The 22,229-nt window shown below is 47.1% G+C and overlaps 1 non-coding gene across 1 annotated transcript; it reads right to left on the bottom strand.

Annotated features, from left to right (window-relative positions):
- Positions 1-11,356: 11,356 nt before the first annotated feature.
- Positions 11,357-11,429, bottom strand: TRNAS-CGA (transfer RNA serine (anticodon CGA)). Its single transcript has one exon. It is a non-coding gene; the product is annotated as a tRNA-Ser (tRNA).
- Between the last annotated feature and the right edge of the window lie 10,800 nt (positions 11,430-22,229).

Here is a 22,229-nt window from a genome sequence, read left to right as displayed (position 1 = left end):
GCTCCGGAAGCAAAACTGGCGTACTTCACGCGAGCTTCGATAACCCTGCATCGTGGCGCGAAGGTTAAGTCGTTTTCTATAAGTGTGAGTGCGAGGAATCAAATGCGAAAAGTGACGTGGCTGCGGATGAAAGCCCTTCGGCTGTCTCGACAGCAGGTGGAGACATGACGGTGAGTTTTTAGTAGAATCTCTCGTGGTATTCACCACTTTCGTTCCCGACAGTGCGGACAACTTAACATGGGGAATTGTTGCCGCGCAATATGCTTACGTACTTAAAGGGATTATGTGTACGCTAAAGTATACCGGGTGTTTCACCTAAGACTTTACACAACTTTTAAAAATAGGCTTTTTTTAGTTAGAAGAGCGCTTTTTTCGTCATAGCATTGTCAGCGGTGTAGTACATCAGAAAACAGCTAAGACGTGCTAATAAGCAGGCTGATTAACTAATAATGAATACTTAGGTTCTTAACTATTGCCGTTAGGCTCCTTAATTACTTAGAGGCCTGTAGCCCATCGTAAGTAATATCCATATAAGTTTTTGGAATTTCGAAAACGCGGTTAGCCTCGGCGTTGTGGCCCAACAAATTTTGGTTATTTCGATGAGTCACGTACACAGGAGAGGTTGCTTTCCCTGAAAGCTTCTCGAGAGCACATGTATTTTGCCGCGATGTTGGCAGAAGTTGTTTGGCCACAGCGCCGAGGATAACCGCAGTTTAGACATTCAAAAAACTAACATGGATATCACTTACGATGGGCTACACGCACTTCAATAATTAAGGAGCCTGATTGATATAGTTAAAAAGTCAGCTATTAAATATTAGTTTACCAGCCTGCTTGTTAGCACGCCTCAACTGTATTCTAATCTACTACACCGCTGACAGTGCTGTGCTAGAAAACGGTCTGCTAACTCAAAAAGCCTATTTTTAAAAATTGTGTAAAGTCTTAGGTGAGACACCCTGTATATATCGCCCGCGTCATGCAAATTGCCTTATGCTGATCGCACAGTCCTGATGACGCAATTCATTGTACTAACCTAATATGCCATGCCACTCGTTCACTTGACATCATCAGCTTCGGGCTCAGCTACAGCGCGCTTAAAAAAGTATGTAATTAATAAAGCTCCTGGACTGAACGACCTGCTCAGACGAGAGACAGTTCAGCAGGCTTCGTTATGTTGTGAAAGCCCGTGATCGATAAAGACGCGTTTTTTTTTTATGTTGAGCAAAATTCCATGCTGTTCTTTCAAAACGGCAGAAAAAAAGAGAATGGGCGAACGGGCATGGTTGGTGAGAACAGTGAGAACAGAGCAAGGCTTCGGGAAGACACCTCCATTGACCGACCGCGGTGCCTCCATTTTTACGCATCGTAGGGCGCAGTGCCAGCAGCCTCGGTTTTTCGAAAGCGCGCGCTTTTGATCTTTACCACGGCAGGCGCCGCTTACATGGGCATCGCGGGGGAGACGCAACTGGGGAGGAGAAGAAAAGAACCTTCCATGTGAGGTGCAGCGCTATAAACAAAATAGGCGAAGGACACGGGCCCAATGGAGGCCAAGACTTGAATGCAAAACGGTAAGGGTGCGGCGCGAACGTTGCGAAGTGAGGCAAACAAACTTAAAATATCGTGCGTGCAAAGAAAATTCAGAGTAAGGACCACTCACTGCTGTACATTTTCTTAGCTGTTTCGAAGCAGCAGGCTTGAGTATACATTCTTTTTAAAAAAAGCTACGTCCAGAAGAAATCAGCTGGGTGAGCCGAGCGCCACTCCACTCTTTTTAGCAAGAAAATTGGCACCCTAATTTCTGCGGTTTTTAACGTCAGCCCCAAAATCAGCGCCTTTCAAGACACTGTTCCGAGGTCGAGGTATATTTAGGGAGCGGAAGCAAACGTCCACATCAGGAACCTACCAAGCTGAGCTACACGTCAACAAGCAAAGAGGCAGCAGCTCGAGGGTTCTGAGGTTCGGGGGCGTGGGTTACAGGGGGGTGAAGCAAGGAAAGAGAAGGGAGAGATCCCAAAAAACTGAAAAACATGCATAAAAAGAAAAGGTTGTCACGACAAACAAGAAAAACCGGAGGCGCTTGGTTCCCGGCGGCGCCGCAGGCCTGCCCGCCTGTCCATTCGTTCTTCCTGTCCCTGGCTGCGCGAAACCGGTGATGCACGAGGACGGAACGGGCCCGCCCGCCGAGAAGCCAGTCCTGGGCGGTTGTCCATTCTCTCCGCGGCGCCCTTACACATGTAGCCGCATTCAGGGCGTCGCTGCGGTCACAAAGCGCCGACAAGGGGCCCACAAAGAAGGAACACGGCTTCACCTTCGCTTCTTTTTGTTACACCTCCTTGCCTTACTGGCTACTACGCGGTGTAAAAGCTTGGCGGACGTAGCTGCCTGCCTGCTAGCGAAGACTTTAAACACAGACGTTTAGCGGTTTTGTTCGGGTGAAAAATTGGCTCGCTGACTGAGCTCTGTTTACGTGGTTACGCGTGACATTGGGTGCGGACAGGCGCGCGTAGTCGTCCTTCCCAGTTCTTGCGTTATATTTCATTTGCTCGCGCTCAGGAGGGCCCGAAAAAGTTGTTCGCGTGTTTCCTAATTATCAAACGCAGGAGGCAACGTGCGACACCGCCATCCTTCTGACGGGCTAAACATTTATACTCCCAATCTTTGTGCTCACCTCACAAGTTACTCTGCCCCCTGAAATACCCGTAACATCACGTTCGTGGTCTGTTTGGTGTTGGTGTTGCACAGTGTAGATATTACTTCTTTCTTATAATTTTATTGGGAACACAAGAAACTAATAAAAGCACCCGCAAGCCTGAATCGCAGCTTTGGCCAACGCTCCTTTCAAATAAGCCGCCGTGGTGGTTCAGTGGTTATGGGGCTCAGCTGCTGTCCCGAAAGACGCGGGTTCGATACCGGCCCTGGCGGTCTCATTTCGATGGAGGCGAAATGCTAGAGTCACGTGTACTGTGCGATGACAGTGCACGTTAAAGAGCCCCAGGTGGTTGAAATTATCCGGCGCCCTCCACTACGGCGTCCCTCATAGCCTGAGTCGCTTTTGAACGTTAAACCCCATGAAACAATCTTCTTTCAAATATATCGTTACTGTTAAAAATAACGATTGTTGTATTTATTATTAGGTAATAAATAGCTGCATTAACTAACCCGTTCTGTAAGGCCATCCGGATGCTGACGGTACTGAATTAAAATGAAAATATGAAGAGTTTTCCAATATTCCTTTTTCTTTTTACAAACATAGCAGTTTACTGACAAGAGTTCAATTCCTTCAAGCTCTCGTCTCGAGTAGGGTTAAAGCTAAACCTCTCAGTATTTGCACAGCTATACGTAAAAATGAACAAGCCTGATCAGAGGGCCGCTGATTAGCTCTTTGCGACCGCGGAATTCATATAAGCAAGCGATTTCTCGTATATGCAGTTCTGTCCTTTCAGAGGTCACTCTCCGCTGGTTCTAGAGGGTGGTGGCGGACCGAACAGCCGTTGGAGAGCATCGAACCTTTAGTGCCGCTCTGCCGGCTCGGACAATTGTTTGGGTGCGTCCTATCCGCGGGGATTTCGTGAAATAACTGGCCAGGCGAAACCAGCCGTGCGTTTCACCCGCGACGCGGGATTACATCCGGGGCTGAATCTAGTCTGGTCGCATGCTGAGGTTCACTCGGAGCTGACAGAAACGCCCGATCGCTAAGTGAACAGCAGCTTTTCGAACGGGGAATCCACCAGGGGGTAACCCAGGCGCCAGCACCGCGTCTGGTATCCACCATGCCTGAAACGACCCCAACTGCATCGACTCGCTGATCGCGCGCGCGCTGCGCCAGCTCTACTTGGGTACGTGCGCGCGACACTAGGGGCTAATGATAAAAATTTGTCGGGAGCCTGCCTTCATCAACCCCTGTCCCCCCTCTGCCCGTCCTTTCAGGGTGCGGAACCACTGCAAGGGTGACCTCCCCGGCAGAGTGCTAACGGAAGCACGAGCCGAAGCCGAAGTTGCGGCGCCCACCCTGCCACCGCGCTTTTTCACGCGTGAATTGTCCGCTCCGGATCCGCACCTGCCTATTTGATGAAAGGGGATAACGACACCGCCGCCGCCGCCGCCGGTTCGTCCCTATAAATATACATCGCCGAGCTGCTCGCGCGTGCTCGCTTCAACGAGCTTGTTACTTGCGCGCTGTGCCTGATGCAGTGTGCTGTTCGGGGCGCACCGTTTGGGCTGCCCGCGAACTGGCACGATGCGAGGCGCTCGGTCGCAGCCGCACGAGCTAACTGATGCGTGCGTGTGACAAGGGGAGTGGGCCTCTCGCGCCACGCTACGGTGCATGCGCATTCCTCTCTGTACGCTACGCTCCAGAACGGCGGCCATCTATAGCGATTGGATAGCGGCTTCGACACGGTCGGTGTTGTCTCTTGTCCTCCTGTCTTCGGCACGTCTCCTACCAGTAAATCAAACGTGTTAAGCAAGTGGCCGTGTTCCACGCGAAGACATCTCCGTGGCAATAATGGGAAAGGTAGCGATAAAGCCACAGGGTGTTCGACAGTCGTGAGCGTGAAGGCGAACTTATTGGACGGTTAACGTATTTTGGCAGATGCGCTTCACTACGCAAGTATGCGGCCTCACACAATAGTGTGACAATATTAACGTCCCCTATGCGCAGCTCTATTTCACGAATGATGGACGATTTGCGTAGTTCGGCCAAATGCGAATTAGGCGCGCTAGCAGCTCGGTTTTCCCTTCGGTTACGGTCTTCAGATCCACGAACGAAATCAAAAATTGTCTCCTAGCTTTGCGTAACAGCAAGTCGTGTGACATTGATGACCTCAAAATTTCACTAGTAAAATATGTCGCGGATGTAATTAGTCCTGCGTTAGATAGATAGATAGATAGATAGATAGATAGATAGACAGACAGACAGAGAGACAGACAGACAGACAGACAGATAGATAGATAGATAGATAGATAGATAGATAGATAGATAGATAGATAGATAGATAGATAGATAGATAGATAGATAGATAGATAGATAGATAGATAGATAGATAGATAGATAGATAGATAGATAGATAGATAGATAGATAGATAGATAGATAGATGGATGGATGGATGGATGGATGGATAGATAGATAGATAGATAGATAGATAGATAGATAGATAGATAGATAGATAGATAGATAGATAGATAGATAGATAGATAGATAGATAGATAGATAGATAGATAGATAGATAGATAGATAGATAGATAGATAGATAGATAGATAGATAGATAGATAGATAGATAGATAGATAGATAGATAGATAGATAGATAGATAGATAGATAGATAGATAGATAGATAGATAGATAGATAGATAGATAGATAGATAGATAGATAGATAGATAGATAGATAGATAGATAGATAGATAGATAGATAGATAGATAGATAGATAGATAGATAGATAGATAGATAGATAGATAGATAGATAGATAGATAGATAGATAGATAGATAGATAGATAGATAGATAGATAGATAGATAGATAGATAGATAGATAGATAGATAGATAGATAGATAGATAGATAGATAGATAGATAGATAGATAGATAGATAGATAGATAGATAGATAGATAGATAGATAGATAGATAGATAGATAGATAGATAGATAGATAGATAGATAGATAGATAGATAGATAGATAGATAGATAGATAGATAGATAGATAGATAGATAGATAGATAGATAGATAGATAGATAGATAGATAGATAGATAGATAGATAGATAGATAGATAGATAGATAGATAGATAGATAGATAGATAGATAGATAGATAGATAGATAGATAGATAGATAGATAGATAGATAGATAGATAGATAGATAGATAGATAGATAGATAGATAGATAGATAGATAGATAGATAGATAGATAGATAGATAGATAGCTAGATAGATAGATAGATAGATAGATAGATAGATAGATGAGGAAGGAAAGGCAGGGATGTTAACCAGAAAGGGGTTCCGGTTGGCTGCCCTGCACTGGGGAAGACGGATTAGGGGACTAAAAGGAGGAAGAGAGAAGGGAAAAAGGGCATAACACACAACGCACGCACAACGCTGTCACAATTTGTCACTCAATCCAGTCGCTTTCAAGTAGGCAAAGAGTGCCTTGTATGCCTTGAGGGCAGTCGACTGCTGTGGCCACGGACCGAGGATCTTTTGCTCTGTTAATGGGCGAGGATCGAGGCGGTCCAGGGCACAACACATTGTATGTCTTGCACTCGCAAATGCAGGGCACTCACAGAAGATGAGCGATGGTCTCCTCACAACCACAGCTCTCACAGGCAGGGCTGTCGGCCATCCCCATCCGGAAAGCATAGTAATTGGTAAATGCAACACCGATCCATAAACGGCATAACAGTGTTGCGTCGCGACGTTCTAAGTTACGTGGAAGACGAAGGCGCAGTTCAGGGTCCAGTGCCTTGAGGCGGAGGTTGCAAAACTCTCCCGTGTTCCACGCTGAAAGTGTGAGTTCCAGCGCCAAAGGGCGAAGCCCACACGCTGCGTCAGGTCTCGATATTGGGATCCTCACTGGAAGTCCGTCGTTGCGAGCAGAACGCGCAGCCGCATCGGCCTGGTGATTACCGTTAATACCACAGTGTCCTGGCAGCCATTGAAAAATGATGTCATGACCCTTGGAAACGGTGCCGTGGTACAGTAGACGGATCTCAGCAACAAGTTGCTCCTGCGACTCGCGGCGTAGCGGAGCTTGCAGGGCTTGAAGGGCTGCTTTAGAGTCGGTGAAAACCGTCCAGTCACGTGGAGGTTCTTGACTGATGAACTCTACCGCAGCCCGTAAGGCTACGAGTTCCGCACCGGTTGAAGATGTTGGATAGGTCGCCTTCACTATAGCTGTATTGAACACGCAGTGTTCCCTAAGAAAATGGAGTTTGCCAAGGTCATAGTTTATTCACAAAGGTGGATACAAAAACAGACTGTCCAATTATTGTCCAATATCTTTTCTACCTGCTTTTTCATAGTCCTTTGAAAAGATCTTGTTCAAACAGATATCAAGTTTTTGTCACAAATATGGCATAATAACGCCCAGTAAGCATGGGTTTAGGAAGAACCTTTCGACGTAAACCGCGCTGCTTACACAAGAAGAGCTAATTCTAGAGTCCTTCGAGCAGAAACTTCTCACTCTTGGCATATTCATCGATTTTTCAAAAGCGTTTGACCGCATTAACCACAAAATAATGTTAACTAAGCTCGAGCATTACGGTTTGCGCGGAGAGTTTCTTGACATAATTCAGTCTTACTTAAATTGTCGATCGCAACAAGTAAAAATAAACAATGATTTATCTGATATTAGATACATCGTTTCAGGTGTTCCGCAAGATAGCATCTTGGGATCATTGCTGTTTCTTCTTCATGTTGATGACATCGTCTGTATTAGTAATCATCCAACCTTTGTGATTTACGCTGACGACACCACTTTATTCTTTAGAGCTGCACAGCTGCCAGATCTCGAAAAACAAGCCACAAAATTTTTACAGTCACTCCAAGAATCGTCTCAAAATAATTTATTAAACATAAACGCCGCAAAAACGAAGGCCATGCTTTTCAGGCCTCGTAGCAAGTTGACAAATATACCACACTCTGTTTAAGGACCGGTAAGTCACTCACCGAAACGGTCCCTGCGGTAAAAAGTTTAGGTGTTATTTTTAATGAGCATTTGAGTTGGAATTGATAACGTCGACATGGTGATGAACAGGCTGCCAATGATTGTCGGTATTTTGTGTCGACTGAGATATTTCATGCCGAAGAGTGTCAAGGAAATGTTGTATAGTTCACTGCTTTCATCTGTTGTAAATTATTGTTTTTTGGTGTGGGGTACCACGTCTTTTACAAATATTAACCGCTTGTATCTTCTGAAAAATAAAGCTGTTCGAAATATTATGAATGCTCCTCGACTAGGACATGTGCACACCGAACCGATTTTCAATGAACTTCGAATCATCCGCTTGCCACAGCTGTACGAAGCTTTACTTCTACACAGGTATAAAGCCAGTGTTAATCACAAAAATTGCAATATGCTAAAGCTATCAGGATTACAATGCAAAGAAACAAACTACTTTACACGAGTGACACCCAAATGGTATGTGCCTAGGATGCGAACAAATTATGGTTATCAAATGTTGAGCTACACTCTCCCACATCAATTAAATAAGGAGTCCGAATTAATGTACAGCTAATGCCAAATTTGTTATTTTTTTGTTCATCTTTGTCCGTCTTTTTCTGGAAGTGCTATCATGTTGTGTACCACTGAAATGCCTTTGTGAAGTGCGTCGGCCTCGTCAAGCCTTCCCAATGGCTTTTTGTCGGCGCACCCAACATCGTCATGATGTTAAATAAACATGATTCTGATTCTCATTCTGAACGTTCCTCTATTTCACAGCACGTAAGTCGGGATTGTAGAAGCAGTGCTTCAAGAGTATTAATATACGAAATCTTCATCTGTGTTTCTTGTGTGCACTAAGCTGTTATTTTCTGAAGTATCTGCAAGAGCTGAGGCTGCTGTGAATTCAGCATTTTGATATGCAAACAGTAAAGGCTTCTGTGCTTTTCATAATGCCGTCGCAATTGTAATATAACACGCGCTGTGCTCTAAATAAAAACCTGAGGTGTGAGTATCTGCCTGGGCTTCACGCTGATGGCCTGTCATAAAAACCTAAGACGAATGCTTCCTAGGCCGGTTTTAGTATCAGCAGCAATTCAGGCACTCGCTCTGAATCCTCATGACGCATTCAGTCCAGGCCGCCACGAACAGCTGGCTTTCTCACGGTTTGTTAACCAAAGATAACGCCGAATGTCTAGAGCACAGATGCCTTGAATTTACCTCAGTTTGAAATAAATCCTTGTCTTTGGCTACAGCATAATCTTGTAATCAAGAACCACCGCAAAAAATACGTATGGGTGAGTGAAGAAATGGAGCGGTGACCGCTTATATTTCTCGGATTGCTATCGGTGCCCCTGTGAGAAGCTCTGCTCCTTGACGAGAAACTCTAAGGCTAGTTTAAAAGTATTTGTACAACAATTTATTACGGCTGACGCAGCTTTTAGACCCTGTAGTCACAACTTAAACGATTACTGCGCTTGTCATCCCCGAAATCCAACTTTAGAACTAGCTTGGATAACCTTGAGTAGCTCTATACCCACCCGTCATTCTGTTATTAGGAGAGGATTGCGGTATGGAAGGATGGAATAGCTACTAACTGTCTCACTCACGGCGGACAGCTGAACTGCGCCCTGAGGGAAGGGATGGAGTGGGTAAGAAGAGAGGAGAGGAGAGACATGATGACGATGATGACCTTCGTACCGACACGGACTCGTGTCGCGGCTTCTATCTGCGTTGCGCAATTTCTCCGTGTTGTTTGATGTTCTTGATACCGCCACTGTAGCGCTAATGATGTTTAAGCGTTTCCTTAGGGTTCGCTTAAAGAGTTGTTTTGTCCTTATTTCCACTCGCGGCGTTACTACAAGAGCTGCGGAGTTTCCAGAGAAGCGTCTTCTCGCGGCGTTTGCAGGAACGCCACAAGTAGACGACAAGCGGACGATGAGACGCTCAGGAACACCTTCAAGATCTGTGCGCCCCCCTAATTGGTTTAGCAGGTCTACAGCTTCTGTAGTGCTGCAAGCGAGTGTCCAGGTGGTGTATGACCGTGTGTGGTAGGTATACTCCCAATTCCGTCCCTATACCTCACCTTTCAATCCCTTCGCCACTTACCTCAAGACGCGGTTCACGTGTACACCTGGAATATTCAGACGCTGATCGCGCCTTTCCTTTCCACACAACCTCCTCCTCCTTCCTCTCATGAGGAATTATAAAGGTCGCAGTCCCTCGCACACCGCATGTGGCATGGCCCCGTGCGAGCATGGTAAAAGTTCGCCGGCTCAGCGGGGTGATTCGTATTCAACCGGTAAAGTTTTCTACATGCTGGGAACATTGCCATTATACATTGTCATTGCAGTACGCAACAGTGTAGCCTGGATATATCAAACCCGGATATTTCGTATTATGGGCTATATCGAACGCACATACTACCTTCTTAAATATCCTGTGTAAAAGTATAAAAAATCAGGGCAGTGTATCGAAGTCCAATTTCAACGGTCGCACGATATATCGAACGCCGCGCCGCGCCCCTACAAAATAGCGCTTATCGTAACGGCGCTCTTTAATTGCTTTTTGCGCACGGAGACAGGTCGACTAGGTGGCTTTGGGCACCCGCAGGCAGCGCTAGAGTTTTGAGACCGCGGGACGATGTGAACGCGGGGTGGAGTTTATAGGTGGCCTTCGGTATATGGTGCTAATTTTCCACGCCACATGGCTGTCATGCGGTGAAGCCATTACAATACGCTACAATAATATCTTAGTGGGAAATATTAAATAAGGGGCTGGCCTGATAAAAGACACACTCATGTTTTTAATCACACATTTTTAAGCACCGTCCTCCGTTCAGCCCTTCTGAACCCGTAGAACGCTGGTTGTCACATCCACTGGCTCCTATGCACGGACGACCACCAGTTTTATCAGAAAGCACACTCGCAGCTAGCGGTACTATATACATTGTTGTAAAGTGTACCCCAGTTTTTCGTGTATTCCCTTTTGGAAAAATATGAGCCTGGCAGTCGCGGTAATGCTCCTACGCACTGACTGCGGCGGACCTTTCTTTTTTTTTTCCAACTATAGAACATACTCAACAATTCTAGAAAAAAAAAGCATTTCTTTTTAACAGGAAAGAGTTGTATATTCAAAGAATTCACTATAACAATCAATATATCCTCAGATACTCCCTCGGCAGGCTTGCACTCTTTTTTTCTTCGCTTTTCACGTTTTTGCTATCATCCAAAACGTTCCCCATTGGTTTTCTACGGCAGTCATAACTACTCAATGCAAGCGATGGAAAAACTTCAAAAAAAAAAGATTTTGCTACGCATAGGAAGAATGGACCATTACGTTCAATATTCCTATAACACTACCTTAAAATATTCCAATATTGAACATTTTTGTACAATTTTTGGACATGTGCCGAAAAATGCTCATTTTTGGCTGTGCATTGCGACCCGCACAAAACAAACAGCGCATACATAATATATATATATATATATATATATATATATATATATATATATATATATATATATATATATATATATATATATAATATATATATATATATATATATATATATATATATATATATATATATATATATATATATATACAACGCTCGCCGAAACGAAGGTGCATAGGGGGATGTTTCTTTTTTTAATATCTAGTGCCAATCAATGCGAGAATAATACTGCAGCAGAAATACAACCATGCCACCGGTGGGATCCGAACCCACGACCTCCGAATATCGCGTCCGGTGCTCTACCAACTGAGCTACGGCGGCGGCGGTCAAATCTGCTGCTTTCGTGGGTATTTCGTGTAAGCGAACCTTGACAGTGTTCACCAGCGCCGCCCTCGTCCATAGCGGTGGACGTAGCACGTCCTGTAATACCGCGGATGTGACGTGGAACGTCATCTAACGGCGAGGGCGGAAACTGCGCGAGAACCTTCTTATGCTATCTATGGCATGAAGACTGCCAGAACCGAGACCCTCGTTAAGCTATATATATATATATATATATATATATATATATATATATATATATATATATATATATATATATATATATATATATATATATATATATATATATATATATATATATATATATATATATATATATATATATATATATATATATATATATATATATATAGCCAACTTTCAGAAAAAGCCATGCTTAGTGGGATAAAGCAACACGCACTAGATTTCCAAAGTGGATCTTGCCGCCTGTTGCGTTCGCACGTGAGCTGCGGAAATTGTAGCAGATGTTTATACGCGTGCGCGCTCCAAAAAAACTATTAATATCATAATGTTTTCCCGAGCCCAAATTGGTTGGACCCAGCCACGCACACGCCCCATACCATGTGTGATATCTTGTTGCACTTCTTTTTGTGTCCCCCTTAGTTCCTTTATCCCTTCCCTCATTGTACCGGGTGTCTGCCCAGATGGAGACAGAGCGCCTGGTCTTGCGTCATATAGTCTCCTCCTCTTCCCACCAAAATTGTCAACTTAAGACAAAACCACTATACTTATGACAAAATTTAATTTTCCTCTTATACTGTCATTCTAGCGCATGCGGGAGAACTGTTTCGTGTGCGCAGGCGCAAAAAGGAGGTACTATTGTGCCTTCCATGCGGTTTTGTGGCAGACGACCAGTGTGGACGCCCATTGCACACACGCCTCGGCAAAAGTCAAGGGTCGGCCGGCCCCCAGGCCTCGCGAGTAAAGGCGGCTTTTTTTGTCAGAATGCTAATCCACTTAAAGCTGCCTTCCGGACGTCCTTCGCCGCGCGAGTATTGCCTTCCTCCCTAATGTTGCTTTGTGCACGCGCTAAGCAAGGACCCCTTATAAAAGGAAGGAAGTAGATTTTTTTTCGCTCAACCCCGGCGCGTTGGGCAAGTAAGGTCAGACTCTTAAATCGAAGCTAAGCTCGCCGATGTCCGAAAGCGATCGTTCATCGACGCGTGCTCGTGTTTTGGACCGCCTTCCCGCGGCAGCGAGCTCACAATGCGCCCGCAGTGAGAGCGGCCCGCGACCAGGCGCGCTTCGCTTCGCATTGTTTGCACGCGGGGGAGGGCAGCCACTGCAAATCGCAATCCTCGAAACACGAACGACAAGACAAAGGGTGCACCACGTGTACGTGTCCCCGGCGATGCCCTGGAACTCTGTGCCATTGACTATTTCTTCCAGACACCGTATTCCCTTTAGCGCGGGCAAAGGAAATTGTGAATGATTGTAGCGAAGTTCTTGAAAGCCGAAAGTGGACAGAGGAGAAAAAGAAAGAAAACACGAAATATATGGAAAGGGGCGAGAGGGAGAGAATCGAAGAAAGTGTGACAAAGCCTCGGATTCTCGTGCCGGCCGTACGTTCAATGGCCAGCACACGCCGCTGGACAACGATAGCTTCAGCGGCTACCACGGTCTCGAAAAAAAAAAGTGGGAAGGGGGATGCAGATCTGAGTAGCGGCCGCCTCCATTCTGTTCCCAATTCGCGTGACGGGGCAGGAGCAGGCGAGGGCTCTTGAGGGGCTGTGTTAGGGAACGCTATAGCTGCTCTTCATTGGGGCTCAGACAAAAGAGGTGCCAATGCATCTCTAGGCGTTTTTGCAGCGAGGCTCGCGGCCCGCCCCTGCTTCCCACCGCCTCTTAGGAGAGCCGAAGGAGGCGCGGCTGTGGCTTCCGCACAAAGAAGAACGCGCCCGCAAACGGCATTGATCCCCCAGACTCTTCTTCCGCGGCCGGCGGCTTCCCTTGTGGTCTTCGAGAGGCCGATTACACGCTCCGCCGCGTCCCTGTGAGGCTGGCGTCGCGTGAAACGGCTCGTCCGGCACGCACACCTCCTGCACTGCGCGCGCATGCAGACAGAAGCGCCCAGACCGACGTCGCGACCGAAAAGAGAGGCAGAAAAGCAGGGGCGGGAAGGCATCAGGCAGGCGGAGGAGGAGGCCACTTATGCCTGTCGAAACTCGACGGCTCCTGCGGTCACCAAGACAATGGTGAATGCTTGTACTGCGGCCACGGCGAGCTTACCCTCCCCAGTGCATCCGTCGATCTTACCTTTGGGGCACATGGTGTCGTCCACTGCGACGCTGTGTGGAAAGAGGCACCAGTACTGCGAAATGCGTTCCCCCTTCATCCGTTAGTGCTAATTTGCGCCCAAATATCGTGGTTAATAGGGAGTTAAAGAATAGGGGGACCATATCGATTATTGGGATAGGGGAATTGCGGGGCGCCAGTGAACACGCGCTGAATAACAACGCTTCTCGGGTTGCTGTCCTGCGCATGCTCACTGACGCCCCACTGTTCCCCTATACCTCTAATCGATAAGTGCTCTATTCTAAATGTCCCTACTCCCAAACAGGGCTTTTTAGAATAGGGGGCTTTTTCGGCTCGGGGTATAAGGGAATAGCGGGGCGCCAGGACACATTCGCAGGACAGTTACCCCAGGGGCGGTATTCTGCGCATGCGCACTGGCGGCCCCAAATCGATAGGGCCCCCTATTCTAACGCTCGCTAATAAGCGTAGTGGCTTGAGGGCGGCAAATATTCGCGAGCAAGGTCCAGAGAATGAGAGCAGTGGCGCACGAAGCTGTGAAAATGTCTTTCTGCTGCGTCTCATAACAAATGAGGCCAATTAGGCTTGCTCCGCGGGCGTTGCGTAAATGCTGGAGCCTTTTCGTGTCTTGAGCGTTCCACGCAACATGGGACCTCTTTAGATCTCGTGAAGATCAGGTTAGCAGCGTGATGAATGTGTTTCACAGGCTTGTCGATGCATCGTAAAAGGAGTCAACGTAATTTCTGCTCAGTGTTCACAAGGCGTTTATATATGACAAAAAAGCACTTTTCACGGACTCTGTCCGGCTTTTCGCGAACCCAGCACTCACAAAAGGTAGCCAATGGCTAGAGGCCTTCGCGTATGCTTGGACGTTCCCAAAGCAACTTTCAGCTCTCTTGTCATGGCGTGTAAAATAACGCAACATCAGACAAGGACATGAAAGAACACACACGAGCGCTCGTGTGTGTTCTTTCATGTCCTTGTCTGATGTTGGGCTATTTTACACATCATGCACTACCAACAAGCCCAACCCGCCACCTTATTGGACTTGTCATTGCACACAGGGACACAGTAGCGTCCATTTCAAGTGTTACGAGCAATAGAAACTAGCCGGCACATTCTTTGTCTTGTGCCGTAGCATGGCAGACAACCATTAGTTGCTGCGTTAGTGAGATGGAAATCATGTAAACAAAAACTTTTAAGCACACTACCAACATCTACCGAATCACTGATCTAAGAACGGAGATACCGCGTACTCCCCACGGCTTCTTATATGACTCCTGAAATCGAGTTGTGTGTCGAATTGTAAAAATCGAGTTGTAAATCGAGTTGTAAATCGAGTTGTAGCGAGACATAATAGTACTTGCCGCTCTGCAGATAGCACTATACCAGACATACAGGTGCGGACATAAGTGAACTGAGCACACTTTTACGTTCTAATTGCAATCACGCTTTTCCAATTGGACATGAAGAAATATTGTTTGTTAACGAGAAAGCGAACTAGCGTCCGACACCAGCATGCACACACCACAGTTGCCAGTTTCAATTAGAAAACGCGTGAAAAATTATATAAGGCAAGGGCATGCTCCGTTTACTTTTGACCGCACTGGTACATGCGGCACCTTCCGTAGTCCGATGCAAGGATGGCTGTACTCTTGAGAATTTTTCTTTATCCACATTTGGCCTTCCACATTAGTGAGCAACAAGCATGCAAGTTTTCGCACACAAAATCATCAACCACTGCAGAAGTTATATGCTGTCCTGCTAACACTGTGGTTTATAACGTCGGCTCAAGGCCCTTTGAGGTACGTTATCATTAGCAACTCGCAGGTCGCATTAAAGTTCGACAACGCAAGCTCAAGAGCGTTCAATATTGAGTTAGCGTATGAGACACGCTTAATAAACTTTCCGAGGCTTCCAAAGCGCAAAAGACTTTTCTCTTCCTATGGATACACGGACACTGTCTTCAATTCCGGAAACTCTGATCCTGCGCCCTAAACAAGCTCATAACAAAGTCACTTCTGGCCAGCCATTGTTATGATGTGAAATGCACTGTCTTCTCTAATCTATGCGCGTTCGTATGAGCGAATTATTATTTTTGAGCTCTATCTTAGAAGCATACTGACCTCTGTTGCACTGATCCATTATTGTTTTGTCATTCTGTTTTCTCGGAACAGAATACTTGTAACATTCTTTTACCATTCTAAAAATGTCTCAAATAAGACAAGGACGTAGGAATAGACGTGCGCACAGGCCTACGTTTATGTCTTGTAGGCGCCGTTTTAACCATGATCTGACATCACCTCGTCCAAAATTCTTCACTGGAAAATTCATTAACAGCTTTCGATTGATATCGTCAACACAGATTACTTCTAACAAACATTTGGCGCAAAGACAGCCCACGAAGTACGAACGGCCGAGACGATGCGGATGCCTGTGATGATGGAATGCCCACACGACTTCAACATTAGGGCCTTGATTAGTAAAGTTAGTTCCCGAGTTTTATAAATGGTCTTTGGAGGCTCAACAAGCTAGTAGGTTCACAGTCGTCATCGGCTCTTTAAAAATGCGAAATAAATGCGTTCATAATGTTTTTCAGTGCCATCAACAGCCTTGGCAGGTATACTATATCGACTCCATTGAAGCACACTTGGATAATAGCTCAGCGAAGACACTGTTCGCGGTTCAGTACTTCCTTCCTAACCCCCATGTTTATAAGTGTTCGCGTCATGGTACTGTCTGAGTGTTCTTTTTGTTCCCGACATGGGATTATGGTGTCTCATTGTGAAAAATGGGCTGTATTCTTTTTGTTTTCGCTTTTTCTTTTGCGTGCTGGTGCCCACTCTGCTGTCTCGTGTTGGTCCCCCGAGCAATCTTCATTAATGTAGTTGACGTGTAGAGTTGTCCATTGTATTGTGTGTTACGGGCCGTTGCTGAGTCGCAATGGTTATTGTGTCATGAGTTCAAGTGATTCATTTCCCTCTGTGAAAAGGGGCAGCCGGCGCCACTGTCAGTTGCTAGCCTCCCATTTGCGTTCATGTATATGAAAAGAAAAAGGGGGATAGGGCATGTAAGGAGTACAACGCTAAAGCGCTAATGGCTCGTGGTCGCCTAGCGAAACAAGAAAATTCTTTGTTTCGAAATTTAGCATTTGCTGAGTGAACTGAGTCACTTTTTTGTTCGTTTTTCTTTTCACCGCTGGAGACAGCTTGAAACGCTTCACCTGGAAAGCTGTAGCTCGTCTAACTAAACGCCCAGGGTCGCAATTAGTGTGCCAGTCCAGCTCATTTCATTCACGCTCCGCTTATTTATTAGGGCTAGAATCTGAGCTGTTGGCTGCCTCCTATAGCCACGCACAGTTCTCGATCCGTCTCCGTTCGCATTTCATTTCAAGCACACAGTGCGATGGTGGCGTGCGCAGGGGTGAGTAGACAAAAAAGAAACGGCTCAATTCGACCTTGGCTCTTTTGACCCGCCGGCCCTCCCTCAAAGACGAAAGCTCAGCCCTGATCCTAGGGGGAAACCGGGAGGGCCCAGACAGGGAGTCCCTCAGCACAGCGCGCGCCCTTGAGAGGGGCTAGCGCCCATGGCCTTGTAGGAGCGGCTCCGACCGCGCTTCCTACAAAGCAAAATGAACACACACAAAAAAGATCGCCAGAGCTTGCAATGCTGAAAGAGTCGTCGTTTCGCTTCTGTTTTTGTGATTGCATGCGTGTGCGTGTTTTCTAGATTTCATTATTTCGTTCATTTACATTTCTCATTGTCTTCCATCACTCATACACTCTTAGCAAAATTTGTTAAAACATTAGCCCTATCCTGTAATCACTGGTTCCCATTTCTTGATTCTATAGACTATTTAATTGCAGTTCATAATGATTCCATACATGTCGAGTCCAGTAAGTGCGGCCAGCAAGCGGCTTGGTAACGAAACGGGTGAACAGCCCACCGACATTCAACAAAGAAATAGCGTCATAATGAGATATTTTCATTCCTCCTTCGAGACTCCTAGCTGCCTACCCAACTATTCAGCGCATGAAAACAAAAACAGACCAGCCGGTTTCGCTGACGCCGCGAATGAAACAGCTTTTGGCGGGGGACACAGTTCAGAAATGAAAATTCCGTTGAATGCGCGCAGCTAGATGTTTCGTTTTTATATTTGTTCAAATGCAGGAGAATATTGAAAAGTGAAGGGGAGAGCGACAGCAGGTAATGAAGGCTCAAGCGGCCGGTTAAGGTGCTGGCTGCCACAAACAAAAATAACAGCAATGCTAGCCAGATCAAGAGAGGAAAAAAAAAACTCAGCTTTAGCGTAAAGGGTGCGCGCACGCTGCATCGAGCTGGAGCGCCGGTTGCACACTGCGCTGCATTCACAAGGAGTCTCGAGTCGGATGAAATTTTACGACACAGGGTAGACTCGAACCGCGCACGCGAGGGCCACGCAGATAAAAGAGAGAAGGACACTCGACGTCTACCGTGCAAGCCCGCGTCGTGAAGCCCTCGGGTTTGCTCAATGAGCCGAACTTCCCTCATTCAGAGCAGGTAGGGCAGGGGGCCTCGGCGAACGAAACACGGCCATTCGCAGAACTGCATAGAGACGAGGGACAGGAGGGGATTCTCAAGTGGGCAGGTGACGTTCCCTACGCATCCTGCTCATCAGCACCAGGGAGCCACGCAGTTATTCCTGCATTCGTTCTAGGACATGGACGATGGACTGCGCCGCTGCGCACTGGAGTGCGCCGCATTGCCACTTGCACTTGTGCGTAAGCGTTTTTCGCGCGGCCTTTACTCGTGTTCGGGACGCAAAAGTCGCGCCGCGCAGTCGTCGCGACATTGCTTTCTTTGCAAGTAGCGCTAACAGCAAACGGCCGTGTTCGCATGTCATACGCTGTCGACGAACCGGGACCGGGGGCGCTGTACACTGAAGGCTTCCGAACGCCCGCACAGGAGCGACACTTGAACATCCTGGCAAAGCCAGACTGCAAAGACCAGCGCTCTCATTCTCAGTAACTAGAGCTCAGGCCACGTGTAAGCGCGGTTTGTGCGATGATATAGGGCAAGGGTCTCAAACAAGAGGACCACGGGACCTTGCCGGACGGCCCGGTGGCCCCAAGGACTCCATGAATTCTTCCGGACGAACGTCGCTGGTTGCCGCTTATTTTCCCTGTACTAATCAACAGCCGTAAGTAATTACTCTCGACGCCCGGTTAATTAGCCTTCCATGAAAACGGCCTAGAATCTTTGAATGCGACAGGAAAAAAGCTTTTAAAAAAGAAAAAAATGATGGTCGATTAAGTTTGCGTAGTTAGGCCAAATGAGAATTAGATGCGCTAGCAGTTCGGTTTTCACTTCGTTTCCGGTGTTCAGATCCACTGTTTACGGCTGGAAGTTGCTCGGATAGCGATGATGGGTCAATGTCCATATATGCGGACTTGGCCATTCTCTACATTCGTAGATCCCTGGCAGTCTTCCTACCACTCCTGGCGAAGCGGAGCAGCGGTCAAGCGGTGCGCCAATGCCCTTCTAACTATGGCAGCTGCTGCCATCGGTGGGACTTGGGTTTCAATCCGGATTGCTCTTCGCGAGCAGCCTCTCACAATTAAAGGGGTTGCCACCTAAACACGGTGAGAGGTGAGCAGCCTGCCACAAAACCGGCTTCAGACAGACAGACAAACACACAGCGGCTAAATACTGGGAATAGCCACCGTAAGTGCTAGCGCACTGAAAGTATTGGTTGACAAGTCTCCTTCCCCGGGGGCATCTCGCTTATGATTTTGATCGAATTTGTTCATGTCTATACTTTTCCCTTTTGTTTCCTTCGACCCCTGCATGCTTTTTCCTGTCTTGTGTGACTATTCGCCCTCGGGAGACAAAACTTTGTCGATGCGGGTCGCGAGGCGAGGTGAGTTTGAAGCCCCTAATATAGTTCCTGCTGCCTGAACAAAAAAAAGAGACAAAGAAAATCGATGCCATAAGCGCCGCTAAAACGGAAAATGATTAGGCACAATTACGAAGCGCGCAGCCACAACGCCGTCATCTGATGGCGCTCAGTAACTATATGGACCCTGCAGACTTCGTTTCTGGCGATGCCGAGAAGGCGCCCAAAAAGAGCCTGCCCGCAGCATGAAACGCGAAGCGGGCAGCAGAGCGAACGGACTCCAGCCCTTGCGCATGTAGGCTGCGTCGTGGGCGAAGCTGCGTGCTCGGCGACGTATAATGCGAGCGGACGGACGCCCTGTTGGAGCCCAGCATATAGCAGATATCCTTATGAATGGCGCAGGTCATTGTGCCGCCACAGAAGACAGGAAAGCTACGTCGCATCTGCCCGTTTCTGAAAAGAGACTGCAGATAGGCTTAGCCGGGGACGGGGGACGTCGCGCGGAAAGCTGAAGGAATATGCGTGTCGCACTCGCGCAGCGGGGAAGCAGCTGACGCTGTTGACTGCGAGCCCAGCGTAAAAAGGCAAAGAAAAAAAAGCAAACCCGAATGAGGGAGACGATCGGGATGAGCTTAATCCCTAAGGCAGCGAGCAAGCGACGCGGGCACTAAGCCCTGCAGCCTCTTTGCAACGTTGCATGTATTTTGTGTGTGTGTGCGCGCGTTGTGGGGAGAGGGGCCCGAGTAGGGTGCGTATAAGGGCGGCCAAATTTCATAAGCCAGAGACAGGGACGCTCCACCTGCGGGGAGCCGTTTAGTGACGTCACGACGCGACCATCGTTAAGAATCGGCCACGGGTGGTATAGGGTTGATGAGGATCAAATTCGCCACTGCTTCTTTCCGTCTGGGTACGGTCGCTAGAACGCTTGAAAATTTGGAGATGCGCAAGCAAAACTGCCCCAGCATTCCCTCATCGGTACTCGTCGACTCTCTTCCTGATTAGCTTTCTCTCCCTGCTGTTTCATTTCAATATGGAATGAAAGTTTTAAATTTTACAGCCTTCAAAGTGATGTTTTAATAAGGTAACGACATTTTAGTGATGTACCTTTGAAACTAATTATTGTTTACGCACATTTTATGCCGTCACAATCAAGAAAAGGAAATGATGCTTCAAAATGCGACAGACTGGTCATGAGAAGGAGCACTTGACACAATGCAGTAGTAAAGTTCGGGAGCCACAGACTTGTTACTCCGCTGTTACGTCGCTTGCGCAGTGCAAGCATAGATCTTGCATCGTGGTCGCTTAAATGTCGTGTTTGTCAGCTGCAGTACTGTGCCGTAACCTTATCGTGCTCGCCATGAAGGAAGGATAATATTCTCAGGGCAATCTCAAGGATTCGCCGGGGGAGGGGAGGAAGATGAGCATATATATATATATATATATATATATATATATATATATATATATATATATATATATATATATATATATATATATATATATATATATATATATATATATATATATATATATATATATATATATATATATATATTGCGTCTGTGTTAGGCACGCCGTAAAGGGATGCTCGGAATGAACTCTGACCGCCTGGAATTTGCAGTGCAATATCACTACAGAGGAGCTTTTGCACTCCGCTTTCAGGAAAGTGCGGACGACGCGACCACCATCCACACGCGCGCAGACTCGGACTCTGCACCGGAACGTCGTCGTCACTTTGCTTCAGGGACGGGGAACAAGCTGGCATGATTGCGTGCTTTATGTGAGTGCGTGCAGTCGCGTCATGGGGAGCTCTGTGCATGCTACCCCATCTCGGTATCCTCGTGGACCTTCAATCATACGTGTGCAAAAGTAGGGCGAACGAAGCGAAAGGGGTCAGCTACCCTGTCGCCTTAACGCGATATGTGGTATGCTTTGTCCAAAAGGAAGGGACGGCAATCGAGGCAAAGTATGCGAATGGCATTGTGACCGCGACACTCGTGTGCAGCCTTGACGACCGCCAACCTCCGAAACCAGCGCTTACAGTTGAGACCACTGAACGGAAGCGCAAGCCGCTGTAATGAATGGCCTGTTAAGTCGGCGGAAGAGCTGAAAAGCGCGACAACTGGTGGCAGCGCGGTGGGATCGAGCCTGGCTGACCGACGGAGGACAGCACGCCGAGATCGCAGACTGGCAGTTGCGGACGGGTGAGTGTTGGCATTGCTTTTAGGGTACCAGGCTGATAAGATAGAGGTGTAATCTTTTCCCTGGCAAGGCCAGCCGCAGAAGCGTGATTTAAAGTACTTCTGGGTGGAGGCCACTGCATTGTCACACTGCTTGCTGTCAGTCATGGATTTGAAGCGGCTGCTCAAGACTCAGCTCGTGAGTCTGAGTGAGGAGTTAGGAGTGAAGATTAGCCCTGAGATGACAAAAGCAGAGATCATCGTGGCTATAGAATCTTCTGATGCCGAGAGTGGGCAAGTAGAGGAAGCATGGAATGAGATTCAGAGATGCCAAGCGGTTGAGCGAAAGCAACTAGAGCTGGAAGTGGAGAAACTTCGCCTAGAGGTTGAGCTCAAAAAGACGAGTGGTGTTCGAGGAGTAGAGGAAGTGGCACGAAAAGATCTTTACGATCTATCGAAACTATTGCAGCC

Source organism: Amblyomma americanum, chromosome 1 (assembly GCF_052857255.1).
Source record: "Amblyomma americanum isolate KBUSLIRL-KWMA chromosome 1, ASM5285725v1, whole genome shotgun sequence".
Taxonomy (NCBI): Eukaryota; Metazoa; Arthropoda; class Arachnida; order Ixodida; family Ixodidae; genus Amblyomma; species Amblyomma americanum.
Note: the sequence above shows the minus strand (reverse complement) of the source record. Positions and strands in the feature narration are given on the sequence as shown.